Source organism: Schistocerca gregaria, chromosome 1, assembly GCF_023897955.1.
Source record: "Schistocerca gregaria isolate iqSchGreg1 chromosome 1, iqSchGreg1.2, whole genome shotgun sequence".
In the NCBI taxonomy this organism is placed as follows: domain Eukaryota; kingdom Metazoa; phylum Arthropoda; class Insecta; order Orthoptera; family Acrididae; genus Schistocerca; species Schistocerca gregaria.
Window position 1 is genome coordinate 554,436,693 of NC_064920.1, and position 12,219 is coordinate 554,448,911.

The following is a 12,219-nucleotide window of genomic DNA, read 5'->3' on the forward strand; positions in this document are numbered from 1 at the left end:
TCATTAAAGTCCTCCTCATTACGGTCTCCTCCGATGCTTTAAAAGCTATCACTAGACAATTCGTTACAACTTTCATTAATAATCTTTCAGTGTCTTCATGCAAAGGTTAGGATGATGCACACTTTGACATGCTTAATTCTGTGTGTGAACACATTGTCTATCATCCTACGAAATAGTTGTTTCACACAACAGAAATGCCAGTAGATTAGATTAGATTAATACTTGTTCCATAGATCATGAATACGACACTTCGTAATGATGTGGAATGTGTCAGGTTAATGAAAGATGTCTGTACAAGATATTACATTACACAAAATATTGCATGACACTAATGCCTAAGTTAGTTTCCCCCCCCCCCCCCCCCCCTTAATTTATATCTAAAAATTCAGCCAATGAGTAGAAGGAGTTGTCATCTAGAAATTCTTTTAATTTATTTTTAAATGTTGGTTGACTATCTGTCAGGCTTTTGATGCTGTTTGGTAGGTGACCAAAGACTTTTGTGGCAGCATAATTTACCCCCTTCTGTGCCAAAGTCAGATTTAACCCTGCATAGTGAAGATTATCATTTCTGCTGGTGTTATAGCTATGCACACTGCTATTACTTTTGAACTGGGTTGGATTATTAACAACAAAATTCGTAAGTAAATATATATACTGTGAGGTTACTGTGAGGATCCCTAGATCCTTAAATAGATGTCTGCAGGATGACCGTGGGTGGGCTCCAGCAATTATTCTGATTACACGTTTTTGTGCAATGAATACTTTTCTACTCAACGATGAATTACCCCAGAATATGATGCCATACAAAAGCAGTGAATGAAAGTAGGCATAGTAAGCTAATTTACTGAGATTCTTATCACCAAAATTTGCAATAACCCTAATAGCATAAGTAGTTGAACTCAGACGTTTCAGCAGACCATCAATATGTTGCTTCCAGTTTAACCTCTCATCAATGGACACACCTAAAAATTTTGAAATTCTACCTTAGCTACAGACTTCTGTTCAAAGTCTACATTTATTACTGTACGGAACTGTATATACTGTGTTTTATCAAAATTTAAAGAGACTACGTTTGCTGAGAACCACTTAATAATTTTGTGAAAAACATCATTTACAATTACATCACTTAGTTCTTGGTTTTTGGATGTTATTACTACACTTGTATCATCAGCAAAAAGAACTAACTTTGCATCTTCATCAATGTGGAATGGTAAGTCATTAATGTATATCAAGAACAGTAAAGGACCTAAGACCGAACCCTGTGGGACCCCGTGCTTGATAGCACCCCAGTTTGAGGAATCAGCTGTTGTTTTAACATTACACGAACCACTTATTTCAACTTTCTGCATTCTTCCAGTTAAGTATGAATTAAACCATTTGTGCACTGCCCCCCTCAAACCATAATGATTTAGCTTATCTAAAAGAATTCCATGATTTACACAGACAAAGGCCTTTGAGAGATCACAAGAAATACCAATGGGTGATGTCCGGTTATTCAGAGCATTTAATATTTGATCAGTGAAAACGTATATAGCATTTTCTGTTGAAAAGCCTTTCTGAAAACCAAACTGACATTTTGTTAGTACTTTATTTTTACTTATATGGGAGACTACTCTTGAATACATTACTTTCTCAAAAATTTTTGATAGAGCTGTCAGAAGAGAGATTGGGCGATAGTTGTTGACATCCGACATATCCCCCTTTTTATGCAATGGTTTTACAATGGCATATTTCAGTCTATCGGGGAAAGCACCCTGCTCCAAAGAGGTATTACATACGTGGCTGAGAATCCTACTTATCTGTGGGGAACAAGCTTTAAGTATCTTGCTAGAAATGACATCAATTCCGTAAGAGCTTTTACTTTTCAGTGAGTTTATTATTTTACTGATTTCAGAGGGAGAGGTTCGTGGAAATACAGTTGTTTCAAACTGCACAGGTATGGCCTCTTCTATTAGAAGCCTTGCCTCTTCTAGTGAAGATCTAGATCCTACTTTCTCCACAACATTTAAAAAATGATTATTGAAAATATTTCCAATTTCAGATTGTTTGTTAGCACACTTGTCATTCAGTTTTATGGCACTAAAGTCTTCCTGTGCTCTTGGTTGCCCTGTTTCCCTTTCAGTAATATTCCAAATTGCTTTAATTTTATTATCAGAGCTACTGATCTCAGACATGATACACATGCTTCTGGACTTTTTAATAACTTTTTTCTTAGTACCGCACAATAGTTTTTATAATATTTAACAATTTCGGGGTCAGTACTCCCTCTTGCTGTTAGATACAGTTCTCTTTTACGGTTGCAAGATATTCTTATTCCTGTAGTTAGCCAAGGTTTTTTATTTGTTTTCTTGGAATTATGTTTCACTGTTTTCTTGGGAAAACAATTTTCAAATACCCTTAAAAATGTATCGTGAAATAAGTTATATTTCAAGTTTGCATCGGGTTCCATATCCATACACACTTCATCCCAGTCTAGCTCCTTTAGTCTTTCCCTAAAGTTTGCAGTATTAATATTGTTAATTGAACGCACTGCTTTGAAATTCTGATTTGATATACTGCATGGAGCTATGCCATGTACTGTAACTAGCTGTGCACCATGATCTGAAAGACCATTCTCAACAGGATAAGCATTTATGTCCTTTAACTTATCTTGGTCTATAAAAAAGCCATCTAGCAATGTCCTGCTGTTCTTTGTTATCCGAGTAGGAAAATCAATGACGGAGCTCAAATTGAAAGAACTGAGTAATACTACAAGGTCGTTCTTCCTATCACACTCTTTCAGGGAATCAACATTGAAATCCCCACAAATGATAATTTGCTTCCCCCTGACTGACAGATAGCACAACAAAGCATCCAAGTTTTCTAGAAATAGCTGGAAATTCCCTGAGGGAGACATATACACTGTTACAATTATGAAAGTGCCATCATTTAGTTTTAGTTCAGTGGCACATGCTTCCATATGTTGCTCTACACAAAATTTTTTAGTTTCTAAATGTTTTGCGCTGTGGAAGCTTTTGACATATATGGCAACTCCTCCTCTCATCATATTATCTCTACTTACATGTGCAGCTAATTTGTACCCATTGATGCTAACCTTTTGCATATCAGTGACAATGTGATGCTCAGATAGGCATAGTACGTCTATTACATTCTCAGTTTCTATATCTTCTAAACAAAGCAGAAGCTCATCAATTTTATTCTTCAATCCCCCAATATTTTGATGAAATATACTAACATTTTTCATTTTACTTTTGTGAGTATCTTAAACTTTTTTTAAACATCTTTAGTACTTGCCTGGCTGAGTTTCCCACTGGACACTGATCTTACACTAAAAGAGAGTTACCACCATGAGATGTAGTTCCTCCCCCCTTTAAAGTTCCTGCTATCAGCCCAGCCAGTTTACTCTTCCCCTTCTTGTTGAGGTGTAGGCCATGTCTAGTATAGTCCCACCTACAGAGTGAATCAACAGGAACCATACCAATGTGTGACCCCGCATCAGATCCAAGTAGCCGTTCCAACTCCAAATTAACTCTCCTGACAGAAGAGCTCAAATGAGGCCGGTCTTGGCGCTCCAGAACCGACGCAAACCCAACACTGTCAATACTGTTGCCCGGCCCACCCACAAAAACCACAGTATCTTCCTTAGTAAAGCCTCTACATAGTGAACCTAAATCCTCTGTAACCTGCCCCAGTCCAGCACTAGGTTTGAAAAAACTTGTGACCTGGTATTCTGACCCTAATTCATCCTGCACAAGTTGGCCCACACCCCTAGCATGCGAACTACCTAGCAACAAGACTTTCTTTCTCTTTGCACACTTCCCTACCTTCTTATTCAATTTGCTGCTGAAAGCTTGTTGAGCCCTGTCTACATCTACTTCTGTGAGAGGCTCATCAGTTTCCGACTGAGGCAACAGGTCAAACCTATTTTGTACATTAATAACAAAGCTGTCAGAAGAATTTCTTGGCCTGTTCCTTATGCCTGTTGCCACTTCCCACCCCTGTTTACCCTTCTCCCCCCTTAACCTGCACAGTTCTCATCTAGCCTCATCTAACTCAGCCTGAAGGGCAGCAATTTTCCTCTCCTGTTCCACAATCTTTCTATCTCTACTGCATAGCCTACAGAACCACTGATGAGTCTCGCTCATTTTCCCAATTCCCATGCCACTACAATCTCCCGAATGAAAAAAGTTACTACATCCATCACACCAGACCCCGGAGCTAACGATTCTACAGCACGTCAGGCACTTTACACTCATGGTACAAATCGATTTTAGTGACAGAAAGACAATTAAGTTACCGGAAAACAATGAAAATACGTGTACAAAAAATTAGGCCTACTCGTGACAATGTAAACAATGGTTCAGAAGTTTCTTACTGGAAATTACTTAAGAGATGATGATACGCTACAGATATAAAGGGGCAGCAAACATATTTGGCACACTAAACTATCAGTAAATGCACTTAAAATTGCGGTATGAAGTTTAATCTGAAAGCTCAAAAGTTCGGCCTGGCCGCGATATGTAAACAAAACAAACTTTGCTTGATTACTGTGAAAATACGCGAGTAAGACAAAAACTTTTAATGGTACGCTTGAAGAGCACTATAATTAACGTAATAAATTAGTTTAAAGTGTTAGAAACAGTTTATTACTACTAAAATTACTTATCTTGTACGGGAGCTGTGACTCAAACGTCCGTATAGCAGGCGCAGGGCTACCAACCTTTCTGCTTTCCCTTCTTTGCTTAGAATTGGGTTTCCATATCTGTTAGGTGAAGCTTAGACCAATATTAAACTTTAAAAGATATTTGGCACAGATTTTTGGATGGTGTACTTTGATCATACCTTTTGTAAATGTTAGTGCATGATCCTAGCTTCTACAAACGATTTGCAAAAATACTTTGGCACTGTATTACTGGCCTTACCATAAGTAGTGCAACATTTGTACTTATTCCAAAATGTTGCAAACTGCATGCTTGAACACTGTCTGTAGAATATGCAGCACAGCATCGCCAAACATACTGAAATCAGTTTGGAAAGAACACATGTTGAGGCTTGCCCAATTCTAGTTTTGTAGAGAATGGCAGCAGCCTTACAATGGACTTCAAGGCCAGCTCTTAAGAACATGGCTGAGGACTTAAAGCATCTTTCAGCAAGACTAATTACAACTGATGTGCAGCAGGTACTACACATCAGCATGTATAAAAAGTTGGTGATAAGGTTATTTTGTTAGGGGTTTGTACCATCTTCTGAGTGGAGAATCTAAGCCAAATTCCCTTTGATACATAATTGTACTGATATCATTTAATGTTGCTGAATTATCAATTTCATCTCCATTGATCCATACATATCAGTGCATAAATATCTCCTTGTAGTAGGGTAAGCCATGATCCTCCCAACTACTCAGTGGCGCTATTCTCACACACACAGTGGGAGTAATTTTTAAAAATCACAGGAGGATGTATCACTGACAACAAAAGTTTGAGTCAGGCTGGAAAGCATTGTCAGATATCTCAATGGTTAAAGTAACAGCTCACAGGAAACTAGGTTTGAGTCCAGGTCTGGCATAAAGTTTCATCATATATTCATAACACAACATTTCACCATCCCACTAAACAATTTTGCTAAAGCATGCAACGAGTTTAGAGTGATAAGTGACTGGTGGCATTGACGCACGAAAAAGGTTGTATGCTCTACATCTGAAGAAGCCTAGCCTGGCTGCATTCTACCAAGTTGCTCAGAGTTTGAAACAACCTATGGGCCACAGGTAGTTTAGTTGAAGTAAGGCTTGTCAAGCATTAGTCGGTATTGAAACTGGTCATGGCCTTATTAAAGAAACTTTTCAAACATTTACTTGAAGAAACATAAGGGAACCATAGAAAATCTGTACTGAAGGGCCTTAAGTGCTCTGTCTTTTCACTGGGTGTGTCTGGAGGAAATTGGCTCAACCTCACAAACTGGCTACATTGAGAAGGAGCAGGATAAGTAAGTGCCACACCCATAATCAATGATGGCAACGTAACGGTAATATGTTTTGTTGGCAGTGTTAAAAAAACTGCCACATTTTTCAGATACCACATTAAGCTTGGTCCCATTATAATAAACAGCTGTGTGAGCTGGTTCCAGAGTCAAAGGAAGGGAAGGGTATTCCACTTCCAATTGTGGACCATTTTAACAAAACTCAACACGGTTTACAAAGTTTTACAGGAGACGTATTCTTTAGATGTACTCAATTGCATTGATTGTAAATAAATATTGATGATTGACATAAATAAGGCTTTATGAAGAAATAACTGAAGTTCATTTCTTTCCTTTCTTTTGATTCCTTTATCGAAGAAAAAAAGTGACAAATTACAGTGTTTTTTTTTTTTTTTTTTTGTATACAAAACTCAACATATCTATTTTTTCCCATGCATGTTTCTTCGTTATTGTATTAAGCTATGTGGTATAAATATACATCCTGAACATTTAAATTCAGTGGCTCTTGAGTATATTAGATTTTGTAGATAATATGAGAATAAGAATTTAGCTGTGTGTTAGTACATTTATATTTTTCTTGTAACAGTATTTTGAAAAGGAAAGTTGCCACTCACCATATAGCGGAGATGCTTAGTTGCAGATAGGCTGTCACAAATATAGCTTTACCAATAAGGTCTTCATCAAAATTAGACGACAAAGATACAAATACACAACTTGCAGTCCTAGGCATTGCCATTGCTGTGGAGTTTTTGTTTTGGGATCCACAAGAGTCAGAAAATAATCAGAGACTTACAAGGAACCCCTTCAGTGCAAGGTTGCTAAAAGCCAATTGTATTTATGGCATTTGACACCATGTATATTGGTTGCTAATAGCAACAGGGGGCAGAATGGTAGACACGGCATGAGACGGAGTGAAATTGAACTGATTACTTGACAAGTAACTCACAATGGTGCTAAAGGGCTTGTGGTGTTGATATAAAGGGTGTGATTTTTTTTTTTTTTGTGTGTGTGTGCAAAAACAACTGGGGGTCAAAGCTATAGAACACGAAGACAGAGAGCAGTTAAAAAATGACTACACATCAATCCCAGTTGACATAATAGCAGACAACTAGAAACAGGCATATGGAAAAAATGCTAAAAACACCATACAGAAACGGAGATTCAAAACTAAAAAGTAAATGGACTTCGATTTATTGCGTTGGCAGATAAAAAGTAAGACATGGTCGATAGCCCACGCGTAATTTTCTAAAATGGCCGATAACTCATATGGCAAACCCAAATGGGAAAGTAAAAGGTTAAAAATGGACATTCCATCAGGAAGTGGCAGACAGTTAAAATTTGAGTGCAATGTGTACAAAGTGGTGGGGATAGCGCCACTTAGCAAATGACGATGGTAAAAAGGCAGTGCCCAATACGCAGCTGAGTTAGAATAATCTCCTCCCAGCGGGAGAGCCAACAGGGGATTGTCCAAGCAGCTGGGACAGGCTTATTCCCATAAAGAGAAGACCAATGGCAATGCCAAAGGGACACCATCCCCTGACAGACAGCAACACAGAGATCACCGGAGGGAATATAAATATTCGTGGGCTGAGGTATGAGGACTGCAGCTTTGGCAGCAGCCTCGTTTCCTGGCATACCGACATGACCAGGAACCCACAGAAACATCACACTGGCTCCACCAAGAGTAAGCAGTTGACAGTTTTCCTGGACCCGCACAGGATGGGTGGTGTAGAGCACATAGACTATAAAGGGCACTGAGCGACTCTGAGCAGAGGATACAATTGAAAAAGCTGTGTCGCCGGATGTACTCTATGGCCTGATACAAGTTGAAGAGCTCAGCTGTAAATACTGAGAAGTATGCCGGAAGCTGATATCAAGACACGGGAGCCAATGACGAAGGCATGCCCGACCCCACATTCAGTCCGAGCCATCAGTGTATGCAAAGGTATAACCGTGAAGTTCCATGCGAAGGTCCTGAATCTGAAGGCGACAGACTGAGTCTGGAGTAGTGTCCTTAGGAAGCAAATGAAGGCCAAGGTTAACATGGACCGCTTCACAAAGCCAAGGTGGTGAAGGGTTCACACCCATCAGGAAAGGTGTGAAGTTAAGCCACCGTAGCAAGTGCCGAAAGCAGACTTCAGGAGGTAGCAAAGAAGAAGGACGAGCCCCATACTGACGATCAAAGGAATCATCAAAAAAGGAGGCGTAGGATGGTTGGCCACACATGGCAAACAAACGGCATGCATACCTGTTGAGGAGAAAGTAACGGCAGTAGGACAGGGGTAGTTCAGCAGCCTCAGCATACAGACACTCAACCGGGCTGGTGTAAAAGGCACTCGTGGCCAAATGGATGCCACGATGGTGAATACTGTCGAGATGGCGTAAGAGGGATGGGCGTGCAGATGCATAAAGAAAGCATCCATAGTCGAGTTTCAAAAGGACAAGCGACAGGTACAAGGGGAGGAGGGTAGTTCGATCGGCACTCCAGGAAGTACCATTGAGGACACGCAGGAGATTGGCGTACAGTGGGCTGCCAGGTAAGATACATGGGAGGACCAAGAGAGTTTCGTATCGAGCATGAGCCCCAGGAATTTCGTAGTTTCAACGAATGGAAGGGCAATAGGCCCAAGATGTGAAGATGGTGGGATAAAGCACTTGCGTTGCCAGAAATTCATACAGACGGTTTTTGTCAGTGGAAAAGCGAAAGCCATTGTTGATGCTCCAGGAATAAAGACGATCAAGACACTGCTGAAGACACTGCTCAGTGAGACAGGTCCATGGAGAAATGCAATAGATGGCAAAATCGTCAACAAAAAGGGAGCTGGAGATGCCCGGTGGTAGGGTAGGGTTAATGGCGATAGCAAAGAGGACGAAACTCAGGACTAGCAAAGAGGACGAAACTCAGGACAGAACCCTGAGGCACACCATTTTCCTGGATAAAGGTGCCCGACAAGGCCAAACCCACACACACCTTGAAAACTCAATCTTGTAAAAATTGCCTGAAGGAAACAGAGCAGGTGACCACTGAAGCCCCACATGTAAAGAGTACGGAGGATTCCAGTTCTCCAGCAGGTGTCATAGGCCTTCTCCAATCAAAAAATACGGTCACAGTCTGGGGCCTTCCGTATAAAACCATTCATGACATGAGTGGTCAAAGTAACGAGATGGTCAACCGCAGAACAACGTGCTCCAAATCCACACTGTGTGTTCGTCAATAAATTGTGAGACTCAAACCACAATACCAGCTGGGCATGAATGATACATTCAATCACCTTGCAAACACAGCTGGTAAGAGAGATGGGGCAGTAGCTAGAAGGAAGTTTTTTTGTCCTTACCGGGCTTAGGTATGGGTATGACGGTGCTTCACGTCAGCATCCGGGAAATGTGCCCTCTGCCCAGATGCAGTTATATGTGTTAAGCAGAAAGTGCTTGCCCACAAGAGAAAGGCGCTGCAACCTCTGAATGTGGATGCCGTCTGGCCCTGGGGTGGAGGATCGGGATGAACTAAGAGCATGATTGAGCTCCCTCATAGTAAAGGCGGCATTGTAGCACTCACAATTCGGATAAGAGAAGGGTATTGCCCGAGCCTCCTCTTTTCGTTTCCAATGGAGGAAGCCAGGGTGATAGTGGGAAGAGCTCGAAACTTCCACAAAATGGTGGCCAATGTGTTGGAAATAGTAACAGGGTCCAACATCGTGTGCTACTGTGAGGCCGGAATTGGGGGAATGGGTCTTGGTCCCAGAGAGCCATCGGACAGAGGAAGGGGTGGAACTGCTAAAAGAACTAGTGAGTGAAATCCAGCTAGCTCATTTGCTATCCTGAAGAACACGACACTTTGCAAGCATCTGTTCATAATGACCGCAGTTCGCCATCATAGGACGGCGGTTAAAAAATGCTGAAAGCACATCTCTGTGCGCGAATTGCATCGTGGCATACCTCAGTCCACCGAGGAACTGGGACACAACATGGTAAAGAGGAAGTGAGAGGAATGGAACGTTCTGTAGCAGTAAGGGTAAAGTTGGTGAGATAGTCCACCTGGTTGTCACAACTGGGGAAATCTTGTTCTTCGAAGGAGTAAAGCTGCAAGTCAGCCTTAGTAAGCTGCCATTTGGGCGTGCAAAGGTGAAGGACGTCTGCCCTGGTGACAGTGAATGACAGAGGGACATAAATGGTACAGAGGGAAAAACTCAGGTGGGGAAGAAAAAGGCGAATTGTAACAGCTTGAAGGTTGGTAGTCAGCGAGATGGGTTGACTAAGAATGTCATCCTGTGTGAGTAGCATGAGATGGAATGCCAACCTGAGGAGGAGAGTCAAAACGAATTGGTAAGTAATGTGAAAGCTCAAAGTGGTCGTGAGGGCGTAATTTCGTTTCCTGAAGTCAGAGTACAAGGGGATGCTGCAGTGCTAAAAGCAGCTGTAAATCCTCTTTGTGGGACCGAAGACCGCAAACGCTCCATTGGAGAATAGTCATGAGGAGGAAGAGATGTGGGGGAGTCAAATCACGGCAGCTGCCGAGTGAAGCCGGTGTAGAGTAGCTACTACAGGCACAGAAGAAGGAGGGTCATTCCATGTCAATTCAACCAATTGTACTACGTGATTAGAACCATGACCCTCAGATATGGATGAATTTTTTTTTTTCATCCACTAACACTAGTTTAAATTTGAAATTTCAATTTTTTTCTGGCCTTTGGTTTTTGAGTTTCGAGGGTTTAAAAATAAAAATAAAAACCTCTGTTTTTGATCAATCGATGATTGCTTTAAAATGCTGTAGCTCAAAAACTATACAACCTAGGGAGCTCAAACTTGCACCATTGTTTTCTTCTAAAAATTCCTTTCAATTTGATATGCAACATGACTATGCTACCTAAATCTGAAAATTATAAACTATTCCAACAAAAACATTTTTTGAAATTTCCAAAATACGTACCCATGGATTCTTTTTTTTATAAACATATGTGTTGTCCAGTCTAAGTGACTACATGCATGCAAAATTTCAAGATGGGATCTCAATGGGTTCTCATATAAAATAATATTTTTCTACCGCAATACACACTAGTGAGCTGAAAAGCAGACTATTTCTAGGCTATGAATACTAAGGTAGGACTATGTAATTCTAACAAACTTAAATGATTATGTTAGCCTTTTTATGCAACATTACCCTCTGATTGTTTGTTAATTCATTAAATGATATAGTGTTTTAATTTAATGTTCATGATTCTTTTAACTATGCATCAGAAGGAAGTGAACACATTTTAATTGCTACAAGTTAAAATTTTGAATAAAGCCACTCACCTTCATCCTTAGTTGTAAATGGCAGAGATGATCTTTTTCTTGGTTTTCCAGTGTTATTTGTAATCATTTACAACAAGTTCCTTATATTAGAAATTGGCATATAAGTAATTTCACTTGGGAAAAAGATTATCTTGTTGATATTTGCATGGGTAGAACTGTATTTCTAATACTAATTGGTATTTACAAAGTTAATACACATGGTATTTATACAACTTAGTGTTTAGTGAGGGTAGGTGTAACCTAATTTAAATGTGCTTCTTTCATGATCTTTTAAGGTATTTTTCCAAAGCAAGGGAAGACAACTTCATTTCTTTAGCCCTTAAAGTGTATGTTCTTCCTGTAGCTGTTGTGGATTCGCTGTTTGTAAAAGAGTATTTCCTAGGACATCTAATATATATCTTGGTTGTGGATAGTAAAAAGACTGGGCTGGACCCTTTGGGTGTAAAAAATTTATTCGGTGCAGGTCATTGTATTTTTCTTCAATGCATCCTAGCCACCAGGAGTGACATATATGCTACTGTCACAAAACCAGCAGCAATATTTTCCATATGTGACAGTGTTATTTGGTTTAGTGTTGTCACATATTCAAGAGACTCATCCATACTAAAATGATAAGGCTTGACAGTAATTTGACACTCTGTGCAGGGTTTATATGAGTGAAACTTTTGTATTCCCACAATCGATTTTGATTCACTGAACCAAGGAAGTAAATATTCTTTGGTTAGTTAATAGTCCTCTGTTTTGCAATATTCAAAGTCAGTGTTTTTTATGTTTTCCATGGCAAATACATAAAGCGATTTGGGTGTCAAGATTTGTTGGTCATATGGCCTTTGAAAGCTGGCTTTAGCAGCTAGCCGCTTAACAGTTCTGCCAAGGCCATCGCATGCACTATTGCCATGGGATGTTGCAAAGAAGTTTAAAATCAGTTTTATGCAAACACAAATTAAGGAA

General features: G+C 40.1%; 1 protein-coding gene across 1 annotated transcript in view; it reads left to right on the forward strand.

The window, feature by feature from the left end:
• Positions 1-12,219, forward strand: part of LOC126356210 (tRNA (guanine(10)-N2)-methyltransferase homolog) — a 192,223-nt gene that overhangs the window by 163,851 nt on the left and 16,153 nt on the right. The window lies entirely within an intron of this gene.